The sequence below is a fragment of the Sciurus vulgaris genome (genome assembly GCF_902686455.1).
Source record: "Sciurus vulgaris genome assembly, chromosome: 13".
Taxonomy (NCBI): domain Eukaryota; kingdom Metazoa; phylum Chordata; class Mammalia; order Rodentia; family Sciuridae; genus Sciurus; species Sciurus vulgaris.
The window spans coordinates 61,624,386-61,635,349 of record NC_136474.1 but is presented as its reverse complement, the minus strand read 5'-3'; positions in this window follow the sequence as shown (position 1 = coordinate 61,635,349).

Below are 10,964 nucleotides of genomic sequence, written 5' to 3'. Positions count from 1 at the left end.
ATTCATCTAGGAGTTTAGAGAACATAGAAACTTGTATGTTGTCCATGGAGATTATAAAGATGGGAGTATCTGGACCTGCCTCCCAAAACAAGATGAATAGAAACCATGGTTCCCACTTCAGTGTGAACCCATTAGTGGGTATGTAGATTTAAGCAGTTATTTCCTGTGGCTTTGTAGGAGAATAGAAGTGAGAGGAAAATAAAGGAGCTATAGGACCTGGGCCAAAAACTGTTGTTTGAGGGAGAGGGGATTGTTAAACTGATAGGAAAGACACACATAAAGATATCTTGAATAGGGCTGGGGATGTGGCTCAGTGGTAGAGTGCTTGCCTAGCACACGTGAGGCACTGGGTTCAATCTCCAGCACCACATAAAAATAAAGTTATTGGGGCTGGGTAGATAGCTCAGTCGGTAGAGTGCTTGCCTCGTAAGCACAAGGCCCTGGGTTCGATCCCCAGCACCCAAAACAAATTAATAACAAGTTATTGTGTCCATCTACAATAAAAATTTTTTTAAAAGATCGTGAATAAAAAAGGAGACAAAGTCACAATCATTAAAGCAGCCTATATATTTGAAAACAGGTTTTTTTTCATTAGTTCAACTGTAGATTTATCAGTGTTTTCTCTCAAGCTGTTTCATTTTCTCTATTTTTAATGTATTCAAATGATTTCTTTATTTTCTTTCATTTATTTTTAATTTGTTTTTTTTTTGCTTTTAACCAGAAACCTAGTGTATTGATTTTGAAGTATTTAAGCATCTTAATACTATAAATTTCCTTCTAAACACTGCTTTAACTGCGTTTCACAAATTCTGATATGTTGCATTTTCATTTTTATTCGGTTCAAAATAAAAGGATGAGGGCATACTTTATATAAATTCGAGGACTTAGATCAAATGGACCAATTCTTCAAAAACCACGTTACTAAAACTTGTCCAAAATGAATAAGCAACATAAATAGTACTGTAACTATTAAAAGAAACAAGTTATAGCTAGCCTCTGAAAAATTAAATTCCTGATTTCATTGGTGAATTCTACCAAATACGTAAAGAAGAATAACACCAGTATTAAATGATCTTTGTAAAGACTGGAACACTTCCCAACTCCTTTTATGAGAACATTACCCTGATATAAAAACCTGGCAAGGCTAATACAAGAAAATTGAAGACTGAGAAAAAAACTCATGATCATATCAATGCAGAAAAAAAATTTGATAAAGGTAACCATTTATGATTGAGAAAAAAAAAACCTCAGTAAACCACAGCTAACATATTAGTAAAAGAGAACTGCTTTCCCTCTAAAAGCAGGTTTAAGGTAAGGATGTCCACTCCCACCAATTATTTTCAATAATCGTGCTAAAAATCCTTGCCATCAAAATAAGCCAAAAAAATTATTAATCAGGAGGCAGACCCAGGAGGATCCCAAGTTAGAAGTCAGCCTCAACAACTTGGTGAGACACTTCTCAAAAAAATAAAAAGGGCTGGGAATGTAGCTCAATCCCCAGTAAATCAACCCCCAAATTTTTTAAATGCATGCAAGCTGGATAAAGGAATAAAATTGTTGTTATTCATAATGACATTATCTATACAGAAAATTCCCAAGAGGGTTGTGGACCTAACTCTAGTAAAGCGCTTGCCTAGCTCACATGAGGCCCTGGGTTTTGTCCCCATTTTGGGAAAAAAAAAAAAACCAACAAAACCTTCCTAGAACTATTGAGTTTAGCATTGTACACAATACAAAGTCAACGCACAAAAGTCAGCAATGAACAATTAGGAACTGAAATTTAAAAACAAAAATTCCAGTCAGGCATGGTGGCACAGGCCTGTAATCCCAGTGACACAGGAGAATCACAAGTTCAAGGCCAGCCTCAGCAACTTAGTGATGCCCTAAGCACCTTCGTGAGATCCTGTCTCAAAATCTGAGGACCTGGCTCTGTATGTAAGCACTCATGGGTTCAATGCCCAGTTCCAAAAAATAAATAAGTAATTCTAGAACTGGGATGTAGCTAGGAGATAATATGCTTGTGTAGCAAGCTCCAGTTCCTGGCTTGGATCCCCAGCACCACAAGAAAAAAATAAACATATATGTAATTTTAAAAATTGCTAATATCTCATATTCATTGATGGGAAAAACTCAACATAATAAAATTTCCATTTTAATCAAAATTCTAGTAGGATCCTTTTAGACACAAACTGATTCTGGCAAGGATGTGGAGGAACTGAACCTTGATGCATTACTGGTGGGAAAGCAATTTGGTAATTTCTAACAAAGGTAAACACCTTCCTGCATTATGACCCAGCAATCCCTCTCCTTGTATTTACCCTAGATTAATTAAAACTTAAGTTTACACAAAAACCTGTATAGCAGTTCTGTTCACAATCACCAGATGCTGGAAAGCACCCCAATGTCCTTCAATAGTTGAGTGGATAAATAATACTGTGGTGTATTTGTGTACTACAACACTACAACATATTAAAAGCAGTGGACTACTGATTCAGACAACTTCCATGTTGCAAGCATTTCACTAAATGAAAGAAGGCAGACTCAAAAGGTTACATGTTGGAAGTTTCCATTTATATGAGATTTTGGAAATGATAGTATGATGTGGATGGAGAACAGATCAGTGGTTTCCCAGAGTTAATGTTGGGGACAGCATCATAAAGTGGTAACTCAGGAGTGCTTTGCGGGTTAATGGAACCATTCCACATCCTGATTTTAGTGGTGTTACACAAATTTCTCCATAAGTAAAGCTTATAGAACTCTATTGCAAAGAAATATTCTTTCTAAAAGAGATGAAGTAGATTTTTCTCTCTTAATTATACAATTTATAACATCAAGTAATTTATGCATGGATGTGGGTATATACTGAGATTTTTGAAAAGAGGGAGACTCCAGTATTCTTCGTAAATTTCTCTTTTAGGTTTTTTTTTTTTTACCTTTTTTATTGTAGTAAAATATGCACCATAAATTTACCATTTAACCATTTTTTTAAAGTTTAGATTCAGTGGCATTAGGTTTCTTCACATTGTTGGGCACTATCACCACCATTCATGTCCAGAACTTTTTCATCTTCTGAAATTGAAACTCTATACTCATTAAGCAATAGCTCCCCCTTTCCACAACCCCTGGCAAACACCATTCTACTTTGTCTGAATTTAACCACTTTAAGTACCTCAGGTAAGTGGGATATACTATCTTTTGTGACTGGCTTACTTCACTTAATGTGTATATATATATATATATATTTATATGTATATCTATCTATCTATCTATATATATATATATTTTTTTTTTTTTTTTTTTGGTACCAGTGATTGAACCAGGGGTGCTTATATTTTTATTTAGAGACAAAGTCTTGCTGAGTTGCTTAGGGTCTCACTGTTTACTGAGGCTGGCTTTGAACTCGTGATTCCTCCTGCCTCAGCCTCCTGAGCCACTGGGATTACCACGTCCAGCTCATTTAATGTAATTTCATCAAGGTACTTTCAGCCGCTGGGTATAATGGCATTCTCCTGTAATCCTAGCAGCAATTGGTAAAGGCCCTAAGCAACTCAGAGAGACCCTGCGTCAAAATAAAAAATAAAAATGGCGGGGATGTGGCTCAATGGTTAAGTATCTCTGGGATCAATCCCTGGTACCAAAAAAAAAGAAACGGAAAAAAAGAAAGAAATTCATTTGTCCATGTTGTAGCACGGACAGAATATTATTCAGAATATCATTCCTTTTTAAAGCTGACTAATATTCCATTAAGAATATTTACAATGCACATTTAGAATGCATTTAAATTCTTGCAGTAAGCCAAATTTAATGGAACTAGTCTGCCTCCTTGTGGAATTTCAACACAACTTTGAATTTTACAAATCAAGAGGATGATTTGACAGTTTGATTTAACATAGTTATTTGAGATCTATGTGAAGAGAACTTCAAGTGCTGATGATGGATCCAAATGTTTGAATAAATGTAAAGATATATCCTATTATTGGATAGAAGATATTGGCACGGACATGAATTGAGTGGTCATGGAAAAAGATGCAGGTAATTTTTCATGACATAAAATGGTAGATATCATAGGATTTCAGTCTCGTAAGAAAAAATGCTATTTAAAAATGAAATTGTGGGCTAGGGTTGTGACTCAGTGGTAGAACACTTGCCCAGCGTGTGTGAGGCACTGGGTTCAATTCTCAGCACCACAAATAAAAAAACAAAGTAAAGGCCCACAGACAATTAAAAACATTTAAATAAATAAAATAAAATTGTAATATGGATGAGTCTTGAAAATATCAGGCTAAGTGTAATAACCCAGACACAAAAGGACAAATATTGTAGTTGTTCTTTTTTTTTTTTTTTTCTGTTTTTATTTATTTATTTTTTTTTATTTTTTTTTAATTTTTTTTATTTTATTTTATTTTTTTTATTGTAAACAAATGGGATACATGTTGTTTCTCTGTTTGTACATGGCGTAAAGGCATACCATTTGTGTAATCATAAATTTACATAGAGCAATGTTGTTTGATTCATTCTGTTATTTTTTCCCTTCCCCCACCCCTCCCACCCCTCTTTACCCTCTATATAGTAGTTCCTTCCTCCATACTTGCCCCCCTCCCTAACCCTAACTCTAACCCTTCCCTCCCCCCATTATGTGTCATCCTCCACTTATCAGCGATATCATTCGTCCTTTGGCTTTTTGAGATCGGCCTATCTCACTTAGCATGATATTCTCCAATTTCATCCATTTGCCTGCAAATGTCATAATTTTATCATTCTTTATGGCTGAGTAATATTCCATTGTATATATATATACCACAGTTTCTTTATCCACTCATCAATTGAAGGGCATCTAGGTTGGTTCCACAGTGTGGCTATTGTGAATTGAGCAGCTATGAACATTGATGTGGCTGTATTTCTGTAGTATGCAGATTTTAAGTCCTTTGGGTATAGGCCAAGGACTGGGATAGCTGGGTCAAATGGTGGTTCCATTCCAAGTTTTCTAAGGAATCTCCACACTGCTTTCCAGAGTGGCTGCACTAATTTGCAGCCCCACCAGCAGTGTATGAGTGTACCTTTCTCCCCACATCCTCGCCAACACCTGTTGTTGCTCGTATTCTTGATAATCGCCATTGTAGTTGTTCTTTTTGTATTTTAAGGAGCTCTCCTTAAAAATAAACTCTTTACTCCCTCTTCATCTTACTCCAAAACACATGGCAAATGGGAAGTGGTTATGAAATTTAAAATATATTTATAGCATTTAGTAAGGCCTACTGTAGTCCACAACATAATTCTCTCTAGTTCTGATAACAAGCTCATAATATATCACAATATAGATCTTATTAGGTTGATATTACAGGTGAAAAAATATAAAGTGAGGTTATTTGACTTTTGTGCCAATACAAGGCTTGAACCTCCCCCCCTTTTTTTCCTGATGCCGGGTGTCAAACCCAGAGCCTCAGCATGCTAGGCAAGCACACTACCACTGAGCTGAGCTACGTCCCCAGCCCAAGGCTTGAACTCCTGTCTACCAGACATCAAAGTTGAAAAATTAGGGAATTAGACCAGGCATCCCTATCTTAAAAGAGTTGTCCCAGTCTAAGGTCTGATGTCCTTTTTCTCTATTCCCTTTGAGGAGTGGGGTTCCACTATTGGAGATGTAGCACATATCCTGAGCTATAGAGGGTTGGTTAGCCATGGATTTTTTTTTCTTCAATTCATTGGAAAAGTGCATGGTTCTGGGTAGGGAGGTACGAGGTAGCTGCTGGCAATATGCCTGCCAAACAGGCTGGACTTGCTGAGCCACACCATAAAATGCCAGGCTATAAACCAAGGAAAGTCATCCTAATACTTTAAGACTTGGCTAGAATATACCCTAATCATTTTAGGGAAATGTTGCCAAAGGAACATGTTCCTAGATGTGAAGCCAACATTGTGGCAGATCTGAAGACCATAATTCATAATCAATAAGGGTTGATCCTTATTGGGCTCCTACTATGACCACACATTGCTCTATGCAGTATTCTGTTAATTGATAAAATATACCCAAATCCCTACTCTCTTGAAGATTTCATTCTAGTAAAAATAGGCACCCAGGAAATAAGATGAATGACAAATTACATGGTATATAAGAAAGTAACTTTTTAACAAAAATTTTTTAAATTTTTCATTTCTCCCAAAAAGAAAAGTTCTAAGGAAATGTTGCTAAATCCAACTGTCAGTTCTCAGACTCATTTTATTTGATCTGTTAGCACATCAAATGCATTCTTGCCAGTTTCAAGATTCCACACTACCGGTTTCTTCCCGTGTTAATGGGAATGGTTCTTTTGGATTCCCCCCCCCCCCCTTTGGCTCATTCTCATCTCTCCAGCCTCTATTTGGACAATCCTGAGCTCAGTCCTTGATCTCCATCTGTTTACATGCCCCTGCTTGGTGATCTCATCCACTCTCATAACTTTAGACACTACTGTCTATAGTCAAACCCCTAAAGTTACAACTCCAGTCCAGACCACTCTGAATTTGTCTACTCAACATATCCATTGGTTAATGAAAATTCAATATGAAATCCTGTTCTTCTTTTCCTCAAACCCATGCCCTCCCACTGTCTCCTCTCTCTCAGTTAATGGTAACTTCAGCCTTGCAGTTTTAGCTAGGGCTGAAAATCTTAGCATGGTCTTTGACTTTCTCTCTCACCCCCGCCCCTATATCAACAAATCTACCTATTCTACCTTCAAAATATGTCCAGAATCTGCCTGCTCCTCACTTCCTGTGTTACCAATGATTCTCTATGCTTCCTTCTTTGTCCCTGCATTCCCCCCTTTTTAACACAGCAGTTAAAGTATTTCTGTTTTAATTAAAACATAAATCTGACCATACCTTTTTCAGTTCAACACTTTCCAATAACTTCCCATCTTGCTCAGCGTAAAAGCCAAAGTCCTTGCAGCACTTTACAAGGCTCTGTATGAACCTTGCTCCCACCTGCCAACCCCATCTTACTGACTGTCCCCAGTTACTTTCTTCTCTGACCACCCCACTCTCGTCGCATGAGTGCTCCTTACTGTCCCTGGGTGACACCAGTCACACTTCCATCCTAGGACCCCTGCACTGGTCTTCTCTGTGTTTCCACATCCTAAAATAGCTGTGTGGCTCATGCCTCCCATCCTCCAAATCTTGGAGTGTCACCTCAGTAAAGCTTTCCCTGGCTAACCAATTGGAAAATTTCAATTCCTTACCCTGCTCTCCTGCTTCACTTTTCACCATACCCTATGTCCCACCTAGCATACCTGGTTCATTCGTCACCTCCCTGAGTGCTCTGATGAATTTTTATCTGATTTATTTATTTCCGTATCCCAGTGCCTGGTTCAAATCTACTGTTCAGTAAGTATGTCATTGCTTTCAGCCAAAGACCACCAGAAACACCTTTAGTTGGACTGCATTTGGGGTTTATTGCAATGAGGGAGCATGTACAATAGGGGGAATCAAGAAGTAACTGGACCAGAGTGATTCAAGGGGTTTGCTCTAAATTGGATGCTTGCAGGATACATGAATAATTCTTAGTGGGTTTTATCTAGAAGTGATTGCAGTCTTGGAAATCAGGATCAGATCCTTGTGCCTCTGGTGTTGAAGATTAAACACTCAAGAAACACCGAGGCAAACATAGAAAGCAAGTTATATTTAAGAAAGAAACAGAACATAAAGAGCTCAAAAAACTTAACACGCCCAAATAAACAAATAACCCAATTAATAAACGGGCTAAGGAACTGAACAGGAACTTCACAAAAGAAATACAATCAATCGGTTTTTCAAGATGGTGGCCTAGAGGGTGGCTGCATTTCATGTTGCTCCAGGACTCAGGATTCAAAAGAGGAGAAATTGAGAGACTTGGGACCAACTCAAAGCAGCTGGGTGAGTCTCTCCCATTGGAGAGGCGTCCAGGATGGGACGGACGGTGGTCCCGGAACGCAGGAAACTTGTGAAGTAGAGCTGCCGGCGAGACGCCCCTCCCCCTGCTGGAGCAGTGAACTCGGACAACTGGGAGCATCGGAGAGGAGGCCGCTCAGCACAGCGCTGGGACTCGGAGCAACCACTGGGGCTCCGGAGGCTGCCTAGGGGAGAAGCGGCGAGGAGAGCTGTGTGGACTCAGGACACCGGGGCGTGCCCTGAGGAGCAGGAGGAGGAATGTGGCCGCTTGGATTCGGAGTGACTGTACCGGAGCTGCAGGCAGTTGCCAGAGGAGAAGCTCCGTGGCGAGCTGTTTGGACTTAGAACGACGCTTCTGAACACTGGGGCCTGCCCTGAGGACGAGGAGGAGGAGGAGCAGGGCCGCTTGGATTCGGAGTGACTGCACCAGAGCTACAGGCGGTTGCCAGAGGAGGGGCTGCGTGGCGAGCTATTTGGACTCAGACCACTTCTCAACACTGGAGCCTGCCCGGAGGAGTAGGAGGAGGAGGAGGAGGAGTGCGGCAGGGCGTTTGGACTTGCAGTGACTGCATTGGAGCTCCAGGCGACTGCTCAGAGGAGAAGGCGAGTGGTGAGTTGTTTGGTCTTAAAGTGACAGCTCCTGAACACAGGGGGGCTGCCTGGAGGAGAAGCGCGGTGGGTCGCTTGGTCTCCAGTGGCCACACCAGAGCTCCGGGCGGCTGCCCAGAGGACGCGTGCAGCGGGTCACGTGGATTCAGAGCCACTCAGAGTGACCGCTCCTGAACACCCGGGGGGTTACCTGGAGGAGGAGGAGGAACAGGGAGGGTCATTTTGACTCGGAGTGATTGATTGCCCCAGGCTACGGGTGGTCGGTGGTAGGAGGAGGCACGCAGTGAGTTGCTTGGACTCCTAGTGACCGCACCGGCATACTGGGCGGCTGTCTGGAGGAAGAGGCGTGTGGCGGGTCTCTGGGACTCAGAGCGATTGTACGGGGCCCCAGGTGGCTGCTCAGAGGAGGGGCCGCATAGCCAGGCGATTAGGTGCAGAGCAGGGTCCCAGGATCTAGGAGGCTTCTTGGTGGAAGAGCCGCACAGAGACAGGCTTAGGGGCAGAGCGAAGGTTCCAGGCCTGCGGGCAGATTCTCTGAGGAGGGGCAGCCTAAGGAGATTCATCTGCGAAGGGTGAGGCTCCCAGGCCCAGGAGGTAGGGCCGGACCCCTGGGAACTTTGCAGAGGAAGGCAGCCCAGCCCAGGCGGTAGCTGTAAATTGAGGGTAACCTCTAGGAGGGAACTGACCAGCAAGACCTCCCCACCGGGTGAGTCTTCCCTGCCGGGTGAGGTTTCCCCACAAGGACGGTAAAACCAGAGGCCCAAACAGGCCTTACCTCAGCCCGCAGCCTAGGTCCCCTTTGGATGACCATTGGTCAACAAGTGGAGGCACCTCTGCCCACTAGCAGGGAATATACCCCTCCTGAAGGCCACCACTCCTAGAGAGGCAGCTTCCTTGTGGAGCACCGCATTATCAACTTCCTCCAAGACTTCAGCCTACTGAAGGCTAAGAGGGGATATATATAGAAATCTTCAGGGACATTGTAAGTCAATAGAGGAAATCTGCAATATCTCAGCGGTCCTCTGATACCTGAACAATATGAGAAAACAAGGAAAGAAAATGCTGCAAACAAATCTAGATGTTACATCAATAAAACCCAGTGACAGCATAGCAGAAGAAATGACAGAAAAGGAGTTCAGAATGTACATAATTAAAATGATCAGAGAAGCAAACGAGGAGATGAAAGAGCAAATGCGGGCACTGAATGATGAGATGAAAGAGCAAATGCAGGCATTGAATGATCGCACCAATCGACAGTTAAAAGAGCAAATACAGGAAGCAAAAGATCATTTCAATAAAGAGTTAGAGATATTGAAAAAAACCCAAACAGAAATCCTTGACATGAAGGAAACAATAAACCAAATTAAGAACTCCATAGAAAGCATATCCAGTAGGATAGAACACCTGGAAGACAGAACCTCAGACATTGAAGACAAAATATTTAACCTTGAAAACAAAGTTGAACAAACAGAGAAGATGGTAAGAAATCATGAACAGAATCTACAAGAACTATGGGATATCATGAAAAGGCCAAATTTAAGAATTATTGGGATTGAGGAAGGCTTAGAGAAACAAACCAAAGGAATGAACAATCTATTCAATGAAATAATATCAGAAAATTTCCCAAATCTGAAGAATGAAATGGAAAATCAAGTTCAAGAGGCTTATAGGACTCCAAATACACAAAATTACAACAGACCCACACCAAGGCACATTATAATGAAAATGCCTAACATACAAATAAAGACAGAATTTTAAAGGCTGTGAGAGAAAAGAAACAAATTACATTCAGGGGGAAACCAATACGGATATCAGCAGATTTTTCAATCCAGACCCTAAAAGCTAGAAGGGCCTGGAACAACATTTTTCAAGCCCTGAAAGAAAATGGATGCCAACCAAGAATCTTATACCCAGCAAAACTTACCTTCAAATTTGACGATGAAATAAAATCCTTCCATGATAAACAAAAGCTAAAAGAATTTACAAAAAGAAAGCCAGCATTACAGAACATTCTCAGCAAAATATTCCATGAGGAAGAGATAAAAAACAAAGAAGCAAATCAGCAAAGGGAGGAATTATCCTAAAGGAATTGTCAAATAAAGGAGGAGCCAAGTTGTGTCAAACAAATAAATAAATAAAATTTAAAAAATGAACCAAATGACCGGGAAACCAAATCATATCTCAATAATAACCCTGAATGTTAATGGCCTGAATTCATCAATCAAAAGACATAGACTGGCAGATTGGATTAAAAAGAAAGATCCAACAATATGTTGCCTGCAAGAGACTCACCTCATAGAAAAAGATACCCATAGACTAAAAGTGAAAGGATGGGGAAAAACATACCATGCACATGGACTCAGCAAAAAAGCTGGAGTATCCATCCTCATTTCAGATAATGTGGACTTCAAGCCAAAGTTAGTCAGAAGGGATAAAGAAGGTCGTTTCATACT